Genomic DNA, 15,207 nt, shown 5'->3' on the forward strand with positions numbered 1-15,207 from the left:
TTCATTGCTGATGCCGTTGTGCTAACCTGCTGTTAGGCATAAACAGCAGGGGGTACTTACTTTTTCCATCTGTTGTTTTTTAGAGGCACAACAGCCTAAAGACGTTTTAGTTTAATGTCAGAAAAACCTGAAACCAGGTGTGAGAATAAAAGTTCAAGTATCTCAACCTCAACATGTTTTCAATGAACTAAGAGTAAAAAGTAAAAGTCGAGTAAAGTACTGAATGATCATCAATCAAAATATGATCAATTACATCATCAGGCGGACCAACATGTAAAGTGAAATGGACTTAATAATTCATCAGGTCTGAGTCTGGAGGGTTTTGGTTCAAACATTTTGATTTTCACTCAGTGGAGAGAAAATCAAAATTCAAAGACACTTTATAATCAAATTACTCAAAAAAAAATACTCCTAAACACATTTCATCAAGAAGTTACCCAAATGAGACAGAATAAAGTTTCTGGGTTTGTTTTCAGCCTGCAGGTTCGACGTGATGCAACGTCAAAACGTGTTTTCTCAGAATCAGGGACAAAATGTTCCCACGACGACAAGCGGCGAGGCGTCGCTCTGAGAACTGTGTCTCAGTTCGGATCTTTTCTTTTGATCCAGAGAAACAAGCATCACTTCAGGACAAACTAGCAGCTGGCAGGACGATTCGGCGCCGAGCTGAGAAACTTTAACTCTGCTCTGCTTTCCTTCACTTATTAACTCAGAAAGCTGCAGCGACTGCAGGCAGAAATGAAAACCTGTTCAGCAACGTCAGATTTCTGCGAAGCGTCTGATTCACCAAGCTGGACTCCAGATGAACCAACTGAACCCAAAACTGCCAAAACAATGAGGCTGTTTGCTCCCATTCAGGCTGAATGGAACCGGATCCTGATTCATCAATGAATCAGAACCAGAAACTCCAAACACAAGATTTCATCCAGAAACATGAAACAAAAGGTTCCTAAAGAAACAGGAAAGAAAGATCCAGAAACATCTTGATGAAACTTAAAGATCTCAACAGGTGGATCATGGCTGCTCAGGTCACTGTGGGGCGTTTAAAGGGCCAGAGTTACGGTTTCCATTTCATTGCCCAATACAGTAACTATGTCATAAAAATGCTGTTTATGTCCAACATGACTTAAACAACATTTCACTTCCTGATTAATGCCTTGAAATTGGGTCCCTGTCTCTTTAAGAACTCCTGCTAGTTCTGAAGCTCCGCCTCCAGGAAGTCATCCAACATGGCTCCGCTATTAACCCTTTAACGTTTCTGCCAGTGTTGCTCTGAGCAGCAGCTCAGCAGCTGTTTGCTAATTGCTGCTGGCTAGTCTGAAGGAGCTGGCAGGGGGTGGAGCTTTGGCTCGAAGGCGGGGCTATGTCCATGCAGGCGTTTAACAGCTGACTGGTTGCCATGGAGACAACACTTCAGACTCAACCTGAAGGTATTTCAAATATCCAAAAATGACAAAACAGAAAATAACGCCGCCATGAATAAAGTGAATGATAAAGTCTCTGTACACATTTCAATTGATCAATTTAGCAATTAAGATCGGTAATCACTAAATGAAAGATTAACCTGCAACAATAAGAGCTCAGTTATCAGTGAGAAGACCTGGAATCAATAATGAACATGAAGTCAGACATGAACGGATCAGAACCAAATATCATCACAGGAAACCTTCCAGGAGACTCTCATGTTCAGAACCATAATCAATCAACATTGATTAGTTGATCAGAATTGATGATTCTGGTTTTCTGTTTACCGACCTACCGATCGATGGATTAATTGATTGATTGATTGATTTTTCTAGTGTATTTTAGAGAAACGATGAAAGGAGAAGCAGACATGTTTGGTGAAATGACTGTTGGCCCTGCTGGAGCTCTGGACCAATCAGCCGCCATGTTGCCTGCAGCAGAATGGCTGCCGGTTCTCCATCAGGCAGCATTTCAGTGACGCAGCAGCAGCAGCTGGAGGTTTCCGCCAGGCTTGTTGATCTCCGTCTGCCCCTCCCTGCTGGCAGAACCGGAGGAGCAACTCTCTGCAGAGCGGCAACAACCTTCAAACGGACCGAGCGAGCCGCCGCCGGCTCTGATCCAACACACTTATTGGTCCAACCAGTGGGAAGCTAATTTCAGACATTAGGACTGTAAGCTAATGGTTTTAATGGTGTTTGTAGGAGTTCCTCCCACAGAAAGTCTGACATCAGAGATAAATAAAATGAGCCGCTGTGACTCCAGAGCGTGAAAACAGTTTGTGTCTGAAGCGGTTATGGATCACTGTCTCTGGAGCACAAGCTGCTCTCCTTGCTGGTTCTGGGCTGTTTTCCTCTGATAGCCTGCTGAGTCAGCATGTTGACTGCTCAGGGTTTCTGGGAACCGATGCTGTGGTCATGTGATCGTCCTCCCACCCTGCACTGATTCATTCTCAGGTGAGACACACCTGCAGCAGCTGGACAGCCGGAGCCGCCCAGGAACATCCAGCCCTCCGTTTCTGGAAACGGTTTCAGAAAATGCCTCGGTCTCCAGACGCTGTTTGAAGTTTCAGCAACTTCAAACTGTTTCACAGTAAAAACGACATCAGGAAACCAGTTTGATCCAAACTATTCATCATTCACTTTGTGAATTGGCTAAAATTCACAAATGGATGAAAAGATGGATGCTGAGTTTCCTGGTCTTGATTTAAATGTGTGTTTAAATTTAAATGTGTGTTTAAATTTAAATGTGTGTTTAAGTTTTCTGCTGATACATGAAACTGATTTGATCAGAAAATCATTTGCTGCCTCTTGTTCTGACTGGAAGTTCATCCCATCAGGCGATGTGTAAAAACTCTCACTTAGCATCTTATTGACGTGTTTATCCACTTTTCTGACAGAATAACTGCCTGCTGATATTAAACATTGGTCTGAAAACTGCAGTCAGCGCTGCGCTGATCATGTGTCAATGACACATTGTCTGGTTGTTTCTGTACGGAGCTTCTTTTCATTTCAATTGTCCAGCTGGTGAAACACGTCGAGTCCTTTGTGCTGCAGCCGGATGAGCCGGACTCGTTTTCCTGTTTTTGTCAACAGTTCACGCAGCACAACGCAGAATATCTGAGGATTCTGCAGCACAAAACGGCTCAGATGCTGCAGAGTCCAGACCTGATGCTGCATTTGAAAATAGGAAAACTCTCTTCACCTGCTGCGTCAGGATCAAAGATCAGCTCAGAACGACTTCCGCAGCGACTGCTCTCCACCGCAGGATTAGCATCTGAGGGCGTTCAGCTTCTATGCACCGTAAATCTGGAACAAACTTCCAGAAAACTGCTAAACAGCCGGAACACTGAGATCCTTTAAATCGAGGCTGAACTGGTGAGAGCTGCTTTCGATTAATAATCACTGGAAGATTGATTTTGATGATGTAATGTTTGCTTTTAGGACAAAATAATCAATAAATCAATAATGCTCAATAATTTCCATTTGTTGTTTTTCTACCAGAAACTGGGTGAAAAACGTCTTCAGTCTGAACTAAACCTTGTTTCCAGACTCATAATTCGGTTTTTCTCCGTTGGATATTAAAATGTCTTCTGGTTTAAATGTTCATTAGAATTGATCGTTTATCCATCTTGCTGTTATATTACTGGAAACGATTTCAATATTATCAATATTATCAATATTATTGTTTTGGAGAAACTTTTATCGTTATCGGCCGATTTGATCAATTTGTATCTTGTTTTTTATGTCTTGTTGTTGAAAGGTGTTACATAAATAAACTTGATTGTTTGATTGATCGACTGATTGATTGATCGACTGATTGATTGCAGCTTTTGCCATCAGTAGGGATTACATTATGAACATGCTGTATTAATGTTGCAGTCAGTCGTCGTTTCTAAACGATCCTGAAGCAGAAAAACAGACGGAAACAAAACAAACCAACAGAGTTTCCCTGAACGGTTCCTCAGCACAAACGCAGCATCTGTTGGCAGCATCACGGCTCTGGGATCCTGACCATGTTTTTATGAGTCAGAACGAGCCCCGGTCCGTCACCGTGACGAATCTGATCACATTCAGGTTCTGTTGGTTCCAACAGAAAACGGGTCGCAGCCAGTCTGAGCCGGACTAACATTTATCCACTTTGAACGTAAAGCTGGTGCAAACACATAAAGTATGAAGAGGAGGAAGAAGACGCCAGATAGAAATTTAGCAAATTATTAACTTCAAACATTTAAAAAACACTTGCACTAGTTTTCTCTTTCTGGGACACTTGTCCTCTAATTCTGTTCTTTGTAACTGTCTTTATGTGTTTCTGAAGGTTCAGGTCAGAGTTCATCACTTTTCACCAACACGTTAAAACTTTTAGAAGTATTGAGGTTAACTGGCATCTGAAAATGATCCGTTCTCTTCTAACTCGGATGTTTCTACATTTTGAGCTGATTCTGTGACCCCATGGCTGCCAGCGGTCTGTCTTCCCGTTTCCTGCCTGCAGGCGCTGAAGCCACCAGGTGTTTGTTTCTCACAAACCAACAGAGCTGCTCAGTCAGAAGAACTTCTGAAAAACACCCAGCTCCAATGAAACCCAGTTTATAACGTCTGCCCAGTACATCTTACTGGTCCCGACCCAGTAAACGGCTCTGGTTCTCTTACCTGCTCAGGTGAGACGCGGGTCGGTGAAACGAGCAGAAACTCCGAGTTTCATCTGATGGGTGGAGGCTCAAGGAGGGACCACAAGCTCCGCCCACTGCAACGCCTCCTCCGGATGCGTCAGGTTAGCCACGCCCCCAACCCGCTCTGCGCGGTGATGCGTTCAATGCTTCAAAAAACAACAACTTTCCAGTGACTTGCTGAGGTCATTTGTTGACGTTTGATTTGCAGTAAATTTGAATGTAAAAGTTGCTGCAAACACAAGAACATGACCTGACATCCAGTGGACGAGGAAGATGTAATATTTCCACTGCCAGAAAGGATTTTACCACATTTATAGTTTTAATAATATTTACAGAAATTATTAAAAAATCAAGTCAAGTATCTCAATTGGATCTTCTGAAATTTATGAACATTTAAGAGTTCAGCTACTTCATTAAATGCAGAAAATACTTAAATATATTTTAAAAATTATATATATGTTAAACATTTATTACTAAAATGCCATTGAATTGTTTTTATTTAAATAATGAAGTTGAAAATAAACATAGTAAAACAGATCTGAAAAAAGTAAGGTATATAAATAAAATAAATGTTAATGGAGGAAATATTTAAAATTAAATGTTTCCGCATTAATTAAAAATGCAATAAATTAAACAAACACAGCATGTAAAATAAACAATACAAATTATTTATATACAGAAAATAAATAAGAAATATAAAAAATAAAATATAAATGAAGTAAATATTTAAAATCAGATGTTTTTAAAATATGATAAATTAAACAAACACATGTAAAAATGGTTTATTAAGTAAGAGTATTTGCATAATTTATGGCACCAGAACAATGTGTAGTTTCGGTTGCAGGAGTTTTTACTCCCCTCTACTGGACGGAACTGAACACTGCATGTCCTTATATGGTCACCCAGCGACATCCAGAGGGCCCCGCCTTCTCCCGCTGGCTGTGGCCGGGGGAAGCTTGAGGGAATCGGGATGCAGTCAGCCCAAAGTGTCGGTCGGACACCAGAACTGGGACTGAACGGTCCACCTCGGAGATTATGATCGGAACCTCGGGCTTCAGGTGAACCGGGCCGACATGGACTAAGCGGAGCGGGGAGCGAGTCCCGGTCCAGTCCAGGGTGAGTGTCCGGAGGCTTTGGTGCAACTTTCAGAGGAGGAAACTTGTTAGCTGCGCTGCTAACTCCGCGCAGCAGCTAAACTGGTCCGGAACTAGTCCGGAACCAGTAAACTGGTTCGAAACCAGTCCGGAACCGGTCCGAAACTAGTCCGGGACCAGTAAACCGGTCCGAAACTGGTCCGCAACCAGTCCGAAACTGGTCCGGGACCAGTCCGAAACCGGTCCGGGACCAGTCCGAAACCGGTCCGGGTTTCGGACTGGTTGCGGACCAGTTTCGGACCGGTTTACTGGTCCCGGACTAGTTTCGGACCGGTTCCGGACTAGAACTCCAGTTCCGGACTTCAGTCCGGAACTGGAGTGGCTTCTCCGGGTCGGGGGGATGTCCTGCCCCAAGTGGAGGAGTTCCAGGATCTCTGGGTTCAGAAGGGATCAGGAGATCGACAGGCGGATTGGAGCGTCTGCAGTGAACTGGACCGGTCCGTCATGGTGAAGAGAGCTGAGCCAGAAAGTGAAGCTCTCGATTTATGGTCGATCTACGTTCCCACCCTCATCTATGGTCATGAGCTTCGGGTCACGACCGAAGAACGAGATCTGGGATACAAGCGGCCGAAATGGGTTTCCTCCGTAGGGAGCTGGGCTCTTCCTTAGAGAGAGAAGCTCAGACATCCTGGAGGGATCAGACTAGAGCTGCTGCTCCTCCACATGAGAGAGCCAGTTGAGGCTCAGCATCTGGTCAGGATGGAGGCTCCCTGTCAGGAGTTCAGGTCCCACCGGGAGGAGAGGAAGACCAGGAGACGCTGGAGGGACGATGTCTCCCTGCTGGCCTGGAACGCCGTGGGATTCCCCCGGAGGAGCTGGAAGAAGAGGCTGGGAGAGGGAAGCCTGGACCTCCAGTCTGAAGCTGCTGACCCCGCGACCCGACCCGGATAAACGGCAGACGATGGATGGATGTTTAAAAATAGAGAAAATCTCTTTATTCTTTTATGACAGACTAAATAACACGGATTATTAGTTTTTGACTGTAACTTTACAAATGGCGACTTTCAAACTTATCTCATGTTTTATTAATAATCTCTGATTTCTGATGTGTTATGCTCAGTTTTGTGAGCTTTAAATCATCTGTTGAAGCAGAAAGTCTGGAGACATTTTTCTGTCTTCAGGTGAGAACAGCACTGAAAGCTAACAGGAAGGCCGGCGATTCTTCATCTCACCCGGAGCTCTCCTTCCTTCGAACATGTTTTTTTCATTTGTTTATAAACTCAAATTTAAACAGTTTTAAAATAAATCCTTAATATTTAGTTAGCAAACTAAACCTTTAGCTCCAAGCTAAGTATTTCATTAGCGTGCTGAAGGTCCCAACAGGACTGTGGATAATCTTGTCATTCTTGTATTCTGCAGATCCTGCAGGAGTTTTATTCCTTTGAAACTATTTACCGATCAGATTCAGAACCAGCAGGTCAGAGCTGAAGCAAACCAGGCTGAAGCTAAAGCTAAAGCTGAAGCTAAAGCTAAAGCTGAAGCTAGCATCATGTTTGGTTGAGTGGGTGGTCAGCAGTTTGCTCAGCTGTTTCAGTCCTGATCCGCTGCAGCCGTTGGGGAGGAAATGATCTGCAGGCCTTGCAGATCCTTGGCGGATCTCTGAATTATTAATCGGTGACATGGTTTCCATTCGGAGGAAACCTGGAACCTGAGCCGTTTCTCTGTGACCTTAAACCTGGAAATAAATGATCTGAACTCAGTTCAACCTCAGATAAACTGGTAAACATTGTTTTAGCAAAACCTCTTTATAAACTCAGGATGAAGATACTTGGTGTATTTAATGTTTTATGATTCATTTTATAGTTTTGTACATTTTTCTATTTCAAAGAATTTGGAGAAATTTTATCATATAAAGATAGAATTCAAACAGACGTAACGATTTCAAACGGAAAAAGTTTATGTAAATGTTCTGGGACCTGAAAGTCCATCAGTGACATTTAAGGTCAAAGGTCAGATCTGAGGTGTTGATGGGAACTGATGGATGAAACCTTTGGTTCCTGCAGGCGGCGTCATGGCGGCACGCTTTCTGGACCCGCCTGAAGCGCTCTCTGTTCAAGACCGGCCCGGGCGCCGACCCGGACCGGGAGGACGGCGACCCGGAGAGCGAGGGGCGGGGCTTCAGCGAGGAGCAGTGGGAGGCGGAGCTGGAGGAAGAGGAGGAGTGCGTGACGGAGCGTCTCCGGGGAACGCTGTGCTTCGATGACGGAGAGCTCGGCGGCGAGGACGGCGGCGAGGCGATAGACAGCGACTCGGACTTCCTGGGCGAGTCGCTGGAGGACGGACTGAGCAGCACAGGTCGCCGACGCGTCGGGACGTTTTCTGAGAACCGACGGTCCTGGTGGGATTAGCCGGCGGTCAGGGCGTCTCATTTCCTGTTTGTTGTTTCTCACAGATGCCAGTCCGGTGGGCGTGTCCCCCATTGGCCCCGCCTCCTCCACCCTGCTGACCCGGCAGCTCCAGGACGGCTGGCGGACCCTGCGCGGACTCGGCGGGTCGAGTCCCGGCCACGGCGTGAGACGGCCGGCAGACGGGCTGCTGTTCGAGGTGACGACGCCAGCGTGGTTCAGGACGGCGCCGCCAAGTATGTGGTGAGTTCTTCCTCCGAGTGCCGACCCGATGACCCGACCAGATGACCCGACCCGATGACCCGACCAGATGACCCGACCCGATGACCCGACCCGATGACCCGACCAGATGACCCGACCCGATGACCCGACCCGATGACCCGACCCGATACGTCACACAACGTATCACCAACCGACCCGACTGACCCGGTTCTGTCCCGCAGCTCTACGCCATCCATGTCATCCAGTCCGGCGGCAGCGACAAGATGCCCGCCGTCATCACCCGCCGCTACTCCGACTTCCAGCGGCTCCACGCCACTCTGAGGCGTAACTACGGCAACCAGATGGAGCGCGTCTCGTTTCCCCGTAAGGCGCCGCGTCGTCCTGCGACAGGAAGCGCTTTGGGTTTGAGCTCTGACGTCTCTACGTTGGCAGGAAAGAAGCTGCGCAGGAACTTCACGGCGGAAACCATCGCTAAGCGGAGCCGGGCGTTCGAGCAGTACCTCTCTCACCTGTGTTCGCTGCCCGACCTGCGGGGGGCGCCGAGTGTGCGGCAGTTCTTCTACCTGAGCGACCTGCAGGCCGGCCAACTGCTCATCAGGTGAGAACGCCGCCTCAGACAAGAAGCTCCCATGATGCATCACTTCTTAGAACAACATGCTTCATCTGGGGAATTTATAAAAGAATAAAACACACAATAAGAATACTGCATGCTGTCGCCATCTTTATCCTGCAATGCATCTTGGGTAGATGATGCATTCTAGATGCTACGAAGCTAGCACCGTCTAACGAGAACAGGAATTTCTAGATATCAATTATCATTCAGGTGTCAACTCCTGCTAAAGGTGTTAGCTCCTGCTAACGGTGTTAGCTCCTGCTAAGGTGTCAGCTCCTGCTAACAGTGTTAGCTCCTGCTAATGGTGTCAGCTCCTGCTAATGGTGTTAGCTCCTGCTAAAGGTGTCAGCTCCTGCTAATGGTGTCAGCTCCTGCTAATGGTGTCAGCTCCTGCTAATGGTGTTAGCTCCTGCTAAAGGTGTCAGCTCCTGCTAATGGTGTCAGCTCCTGCTAACGGTGTTAGCTCCTGCTAAAGGTGTCAGCTCCTGCTAACAGTGTTAGCTCCTTCTAATGGTGTCAGCTCCTGCTAATGATGTCAGCTCCTGCTAATGGTGTTAGCTCCTGCTAAAGGTGTTAACTCCTGCTAACGGTGTTAGCTCCTGATAATGGTGTTATCTCCTGCTATAGGTGTTAGCTTCTGTTAATGGTGTCAGCTCCTGCTAATGGTGTTAGCTCCTGCTAACGGTGTTAGCTCCTGATAATGGTGTTAGCTCCTGCTATAGGTGTTAGCTTCTGCTAATGGTGTCAGCTCCTGCTAACGGTGTTAGCTCCTGATAAAGGTGTCAGCTCCTGCTAACAGTGTTAGCTCCTGCTAATGGTGTCAGCTCCTGCTAATGGTGTCAGCTCCTGCTAATGGTGTTAGCTCCTGCTAAAGGTGTTAGCTCCTGCTAATGGTGTTAGCTCCTGCTAAAGGTGTTAGCTCCTGATAATGGTGTTATCTCCTGCTATAGGTGTTAGCTTCTGTTAATGGTGTCAGCTCCTGCTAACGGTGTTAGCTCCTGATAATGGTGTTAGCTCCTGCTAATGGTGTCAGCTCCTGCTAATGGTGTTAGCTCCTGCTAAAGGTGTTAACTCCTGCTAACGGTGTTAGCTCCTGATAATGGTGTTATCTCCTGCTATAGGTGTTAGCTTCTGCTAATGGTGTCAGCTCCTGCTAATGGTGTTAGCTCCTGCTAACGGTGTTAGCTCCTGATAATGGTGTTAGCTCCTGCTATAGGTGTTAGCTTCTGCTAATGGTGTCAGCTCCTGCTAACGGTGTTAGCTCTTGATAAAGGTGTCAGCTCCTGCTAACAGTGTTAGCTCCTGCTAATGGTGTCAGCTCCTGCTAATGGTGTCAGCTCCTGCTAATGGTGTTAGCTCCTGCTAAAGGTGTTAACTCCTGCTAATGGTGTTAGCTCGATTGGGCTATGTAAATGATTTATAGAATATTAGTAAACTGAGTAAATAAAACCTGACGACCTCCGAAGATGAAAATATGACAACAGTTTTGTCATAAATGTGATTTCTTTAACAGTTTTAGGGAAATCCAGCATTTTGATGCTAACGTGTTGAGCTAGCAGTGGACTCCTTAAAGCTAACAGCAGCAGAGAACAACTCATGATGAACCTGTCGAAACTAAATCAGGATCTGGATCCTGGTTCTCCAGGTTTTTCCAGACTTTTCCAGGTTTTCCAGGGTAAGTTGATGTTTTCTTCTTGTTCAGAGCTGAACGTTTCCAGGAGGCTCTGGGTCCGCTGCTCAACGCCAAGAGACTCCAACACAGCTGGGCTGGGCCAGTTACCATGACGATGAGACACAGGCCCCGCCCCCAGCCTCCTCCCATTGGTTCTTCACCCTGGTGGGGCTGGCTTGTTGTTTCCAGGAGGTGGAGCAGCTGGAGGAGGCTCTGGAGCACTGTGACCACGCCCTCTGCATGCTCCTGCCCCTCCCACTGCAGGACAAGCCCCTCCCACTGCAGGACAAGCCCCTCCCCTTCCAGCTGGACGCAGCGCTGCAGTCGCTGGCGCTGCCGCTGCTGCAGGCGGTGATCCGTCTGTCGTGGCAAACAGGAAGAGACAAGCAGCGGTGGGAGGAGCATCTGCAGGAGCTGGAGGGGGCGGGGCCAGATGACCATGTGACCATCAGGGACTTCCTGGTCAAACACAAACTGCAGGAGAGCGATGGCGATGGCTGAGGTGGCGCGCAGCAGGAAGCAGAGAGTCCTGCTTCCTGCTGCGGGCATCAAGTAGAAAAAGCAATAAATGAGAAGAGTTTTTGGTTTTGGATGGAAATTAAATGTAATCTGAGCCGCCGCCCTGATTTAGATCCAGGTTAGAGGTCGGCTTGACTGCTGCCGACAGAAGCAACGCCGCAGTTTCTCCTTCTCGGAAACGACCTGAAACCTCCTCAGAGTTTCACATCCACTTTCAGCCAGACCACCTGACTGATCAGACTGAAAGCAGTTCAACAGCTGCAGGGCCTGAGGCGGCGCCCCCTGCAGCAGGGCCTGAGGCGGCGCCCGCTGCAGCAGGGCCTGAGGCGGCGCCCGCTGCAGCAGGGCCTGAGGCGGCGCCCCCTGCAGCAGGGCCTGCGGCGGCGCCCGCTGCAGCAGGGCCTGAGGCGGCGCCCCCTGCAGCGGGGCCTGCGGCGGCGCCCGCTGCAGCGGGGCCTGCGGCGGCGCCCGCTGCAGCGGGGCCTGCGGCGGCGCCCGCTGCACCGGGGCCTGAGGCGGCGCCCCCTGCAGCGGGGCCTGAGGCGGCGCCCGCTGCAGGCACAGACCTGGCTGCAGTTGCCACGGAGACCCCGAGTGATGACGAGATGGTGGATAGATGTGAGCTTTGATTTGCATCAGCAGCTAATGTGACAATCTGACGGCTGATTAGTGAACAAAGGATTAAAGAAGGGACAAAGTTCACAGCATCATTCGTTGAATTTAAGTCCATGAATCATAACACAGCAGTATTATGACTCCATAAAGCTCCACATTTCAGTGGCACATTTTCAATCAAAAACAAGATCAGAAAAATACGGAAAATAGATGTAACTATAGTCACTGAAGCAATTATTTCTGTCTGCATGCAGTTCCAGGTTGGGGTCAGCAGAGGGCAGAGTTTCAGACTGACTGGAGACTTTAACCTGAACTTCCTGCTCTTTGGGACTTTGAATAAGTTCAGGTGAATTTTCCGTTAAGTTTCATCATTTTCAGTTTGATGTTTTTTCAGGTCATTTTCTACATGTCATTTCGATTCGTTTACTGATAATCTAAAAAACCTCGAAGAAGGGAATTTATTGTCATTTCTTGTGTCCAGATTTATCACCAGTTTGCCTTTAATATTTAGTTTCCGTTGTTTTTCTGTTAATTTGTGTTTCAGATGATTTTCCTGGTTTGTGGTTTGGAATGGCAGCAAAAAGCATTTTTGGTCAAAATGAAGTTTAAAAATAATTTATTTTCTTTCAGAGGCTGAATATAAAGTAACAACAACATAACCTAGTGATGCAATTAATATTTTTCTGCTGGAAACGTCTGCTGGTTTCTACAGCAGGCAGCCTCCAGGGCGCGATAGAGTTTAGTTTCGTAGAAGCTTGTCTGGTTGGATTGAAATCAAACTGAACTTTTCGCCTGAAACCTAAAAACCAAACTCTTTTAAAGGAGGAACAAAGTTTCATGTCTCTGTTTGTCAGGGAGCGTAAACACAGACGGACCTTCCTGTGGAGTTTGATTTAAAAGATTTATCCAAATATGTTTTTATGGAATAAAACTTTTAATTATTATTGTAATTGTTTTTTGTTATTTCTCTTTTTACTTTTTGTACAAAAACAAAAGTTTAAAGATTTCTATTCTGTTGGCTCTAGGTCTGTGGCCGTGACTCGTTACACTCTATTAATCACATAGATTTTAATGTGTTAAAATTATTAATGCAATTTATTATTTAGTTTTTCCTTTTAACATAAATTATCCAGAGCTGTTTGTGTTGCAGCTAAAGCCATAAACCTGTTAGCTGCATCTGCTAACATGGATCAAGGATGAAGCTGCTTCTGAACCATCTGATTGGATGCTGGACAAGACTGTGGTTGTGTTTAAGTTGTGCTAAAAGGAGCTAAAGGCTAAAACAGCATCTCAATGCTAAACATGTAGCAGCTAATGCTAATGCCAGCACCTGCAGGTGTGTTGACCAGAGAAGCTCTGGACAGATGAACAGATAGAAAAACACTTTGCTGCAATCTGAGGGTTCATGAACCTGAAGGTCAGATTCAAAATATAAATGTATTTGTTGCATATAGATATCTATTTATTCAATAATTAGCAGCAAAAGGGTCTTTGGGTTGAAAATGTTTCTTATTTTTTCAATAACTGATATGGTTTTTGATTAAAATGTGTTAATTGCAGACCCTTAATTAACTCATTTCCAGATTCCAACTGATAATCATAACAGCAAATTAAAGGTAATCAGACTGGGTGGTAAAGGCAAATTTACAACATAAGTCAGAATTTTGAGCATAAAAGTCATAAATCTGAGATAATACATTATAATTTCAACTTTGTCAGTCATAATTATGAGACATAAAGTTAAAACCTAATCTGATGACTTCCTGTTGATCGACTTCAGTAGTTTCTGATGAAGTCAGTAGATTAATGTTTCACATTAAATAAGATTTTTCTGGAGATCAACTTCCCTGTCGGAACAGCCGCGGCTGTAATCCCAGGCTCTGGCCAGCAGAGGGCGCCCTGCTCCAGCAGGTTTCCCCCTCTGGACTGTCTGCCGGGTCCGGAAGGTTCGGATCGGTCCGGAAGGTTCGGATCGGTTCGGATCGGTCCGGTTCGGTCCGGCTGGTTCTGATGTTCAGATGACGGCTGTTTTCTGTCAATGAGCGGCTCGGAGGCGCATCTCCATGGTGACAAGGCCAAGAGCTGCGAGACTGGCTGCCACGGAAACGCTCGTTGTCATGGCAACGGTCACGGTTCACAGCAGCAGGACCAGTCGCTGTTGCCATAGCAACCCTCTGATGCAAACGGCTTCAACACAAAAATAAAGCAGACACGTTTGGTCACATCAGCATTTCAGGCATTAAAATGTTTATTTTCCTGTTAAAAAGGAATTTATTTCTAATTATGTAAAAAAATAACTGAAAAGGTTTTAAAAAGTCATTGAGACTGAAAGTTCATTATAAAACTTTATTGAGATGCTGAATTTCGACAGAATCCAGACTCACAGTAAGCAGTTTGACGTCACAGACTCCTGTGATGTCATTTCCTCCAAACTTCTCCAACCAGTTTTCCACCACTGAGGTCACAAAGATCACGGTTCAGTTTCACAGTGAGGTACACGCAAATCACAAACCCAAGAACAGAGCTGGTGAGTCACAGCAGCCGCCATATTTCATCATGTCCGTCCTGATGACGTGGTGGGTTAGGGGCGGGGCTAGGGGTGGGGTTAAGGGATGGGGTGAGTTTTGGGGGTTAAGGGATGGGGTGAGTTTTGGGGGGGGTTAAGGGATGGGGTGAGTTTTGGGGGGGGTTAAGGGATGGGGTGAGTTTTGGGGGGGGTTAAGGGATGGGGTGAGTTTTGGGGGGGGTTAAGGGATGGGGTGAGTTTTGGGGGGGTTAGATGGGGAGGCAGGCGGACGGAGCGCGGGAAGCTTCGATACAGGTAGGTGAAGTTTTCAGAGTGGACCAGAACCAGAATTAAATCAACAGCCAGGACCAGAAGACAATTCACTTTCTTTATGAGCTAAAAATATTTTAATTTATAAATTTACTTATAAAGAAAACTTGAAGATAAAAGATAAAAGTGTTTCAGATTTGGGCTGGTTGTACTCCAGCAAGCCTTCATGCTATGCTAAGCTAAGCAAAACCAAATTAAATTAAACTAAACTGAGTTAAGCTAAGCTAAGCACAACATATAAAGTGTAGCTACTTATATGGTGAAGTTGGCACGACCTGAAATTAAACAGACAATCACATTTATTTAACAGAATTAAAATGTTTCCCTTTTTCAGAATCTCTTTGGTGTAGCAGGAGTTTTTGGGTTGCTGGACCTCAGGCTCTGCTAACTACATCAAGACCAACCTAAACATGTTTTAGCTGCAAATTAAAAAACTCTCAAGACTTTCTCATTACTGTGCTTGGTGACCATGCTAACTAGCATGCTAACTAACATGCTAACTATCATGCTGTTAACAATTAGAATGCAAGTCTGTCCATTGTTTTTCGTACACACAGAGGTGGACTGCAGGTGCATCAGGTTAAAATGTTATCACTACCAC

General features: G+C 46.0%; 1 pseudogene; it reads left to right on the top strand.

Moving 5' to 3' along the window:
• The first annotated feature begins 7,795 nt into the window (after positions 1–7,795).
• Positions 7,796–11,371, top strand: LOC129354450 (sorting nexin-21-like; annotated as a pseudogene).
• The last annotated feature ends 3,836 nt before the right edge of the window (positions 11,372–15,207 follow it).

The sequence above is a fragment of the Poeciliopsis prolifica genome, unplaced genomic scaffold, assembly GCF_027474105.1.
Source record: "Poeciliopsis prolifica strain line A6 unplaced genomic scaffold, Auburn_PproV2 SCAFFOLD110, whole genome shotgun sequence".
In the NCBI taxonomy this organism is placed as follows: domain Eukaryota; kingdom Metazoa; phylum Chordata; class Actinopteri; order Cyprinodontiformes; family Poeciliidae; genus Poeciliopsis; species Poeciliopsis prolifica.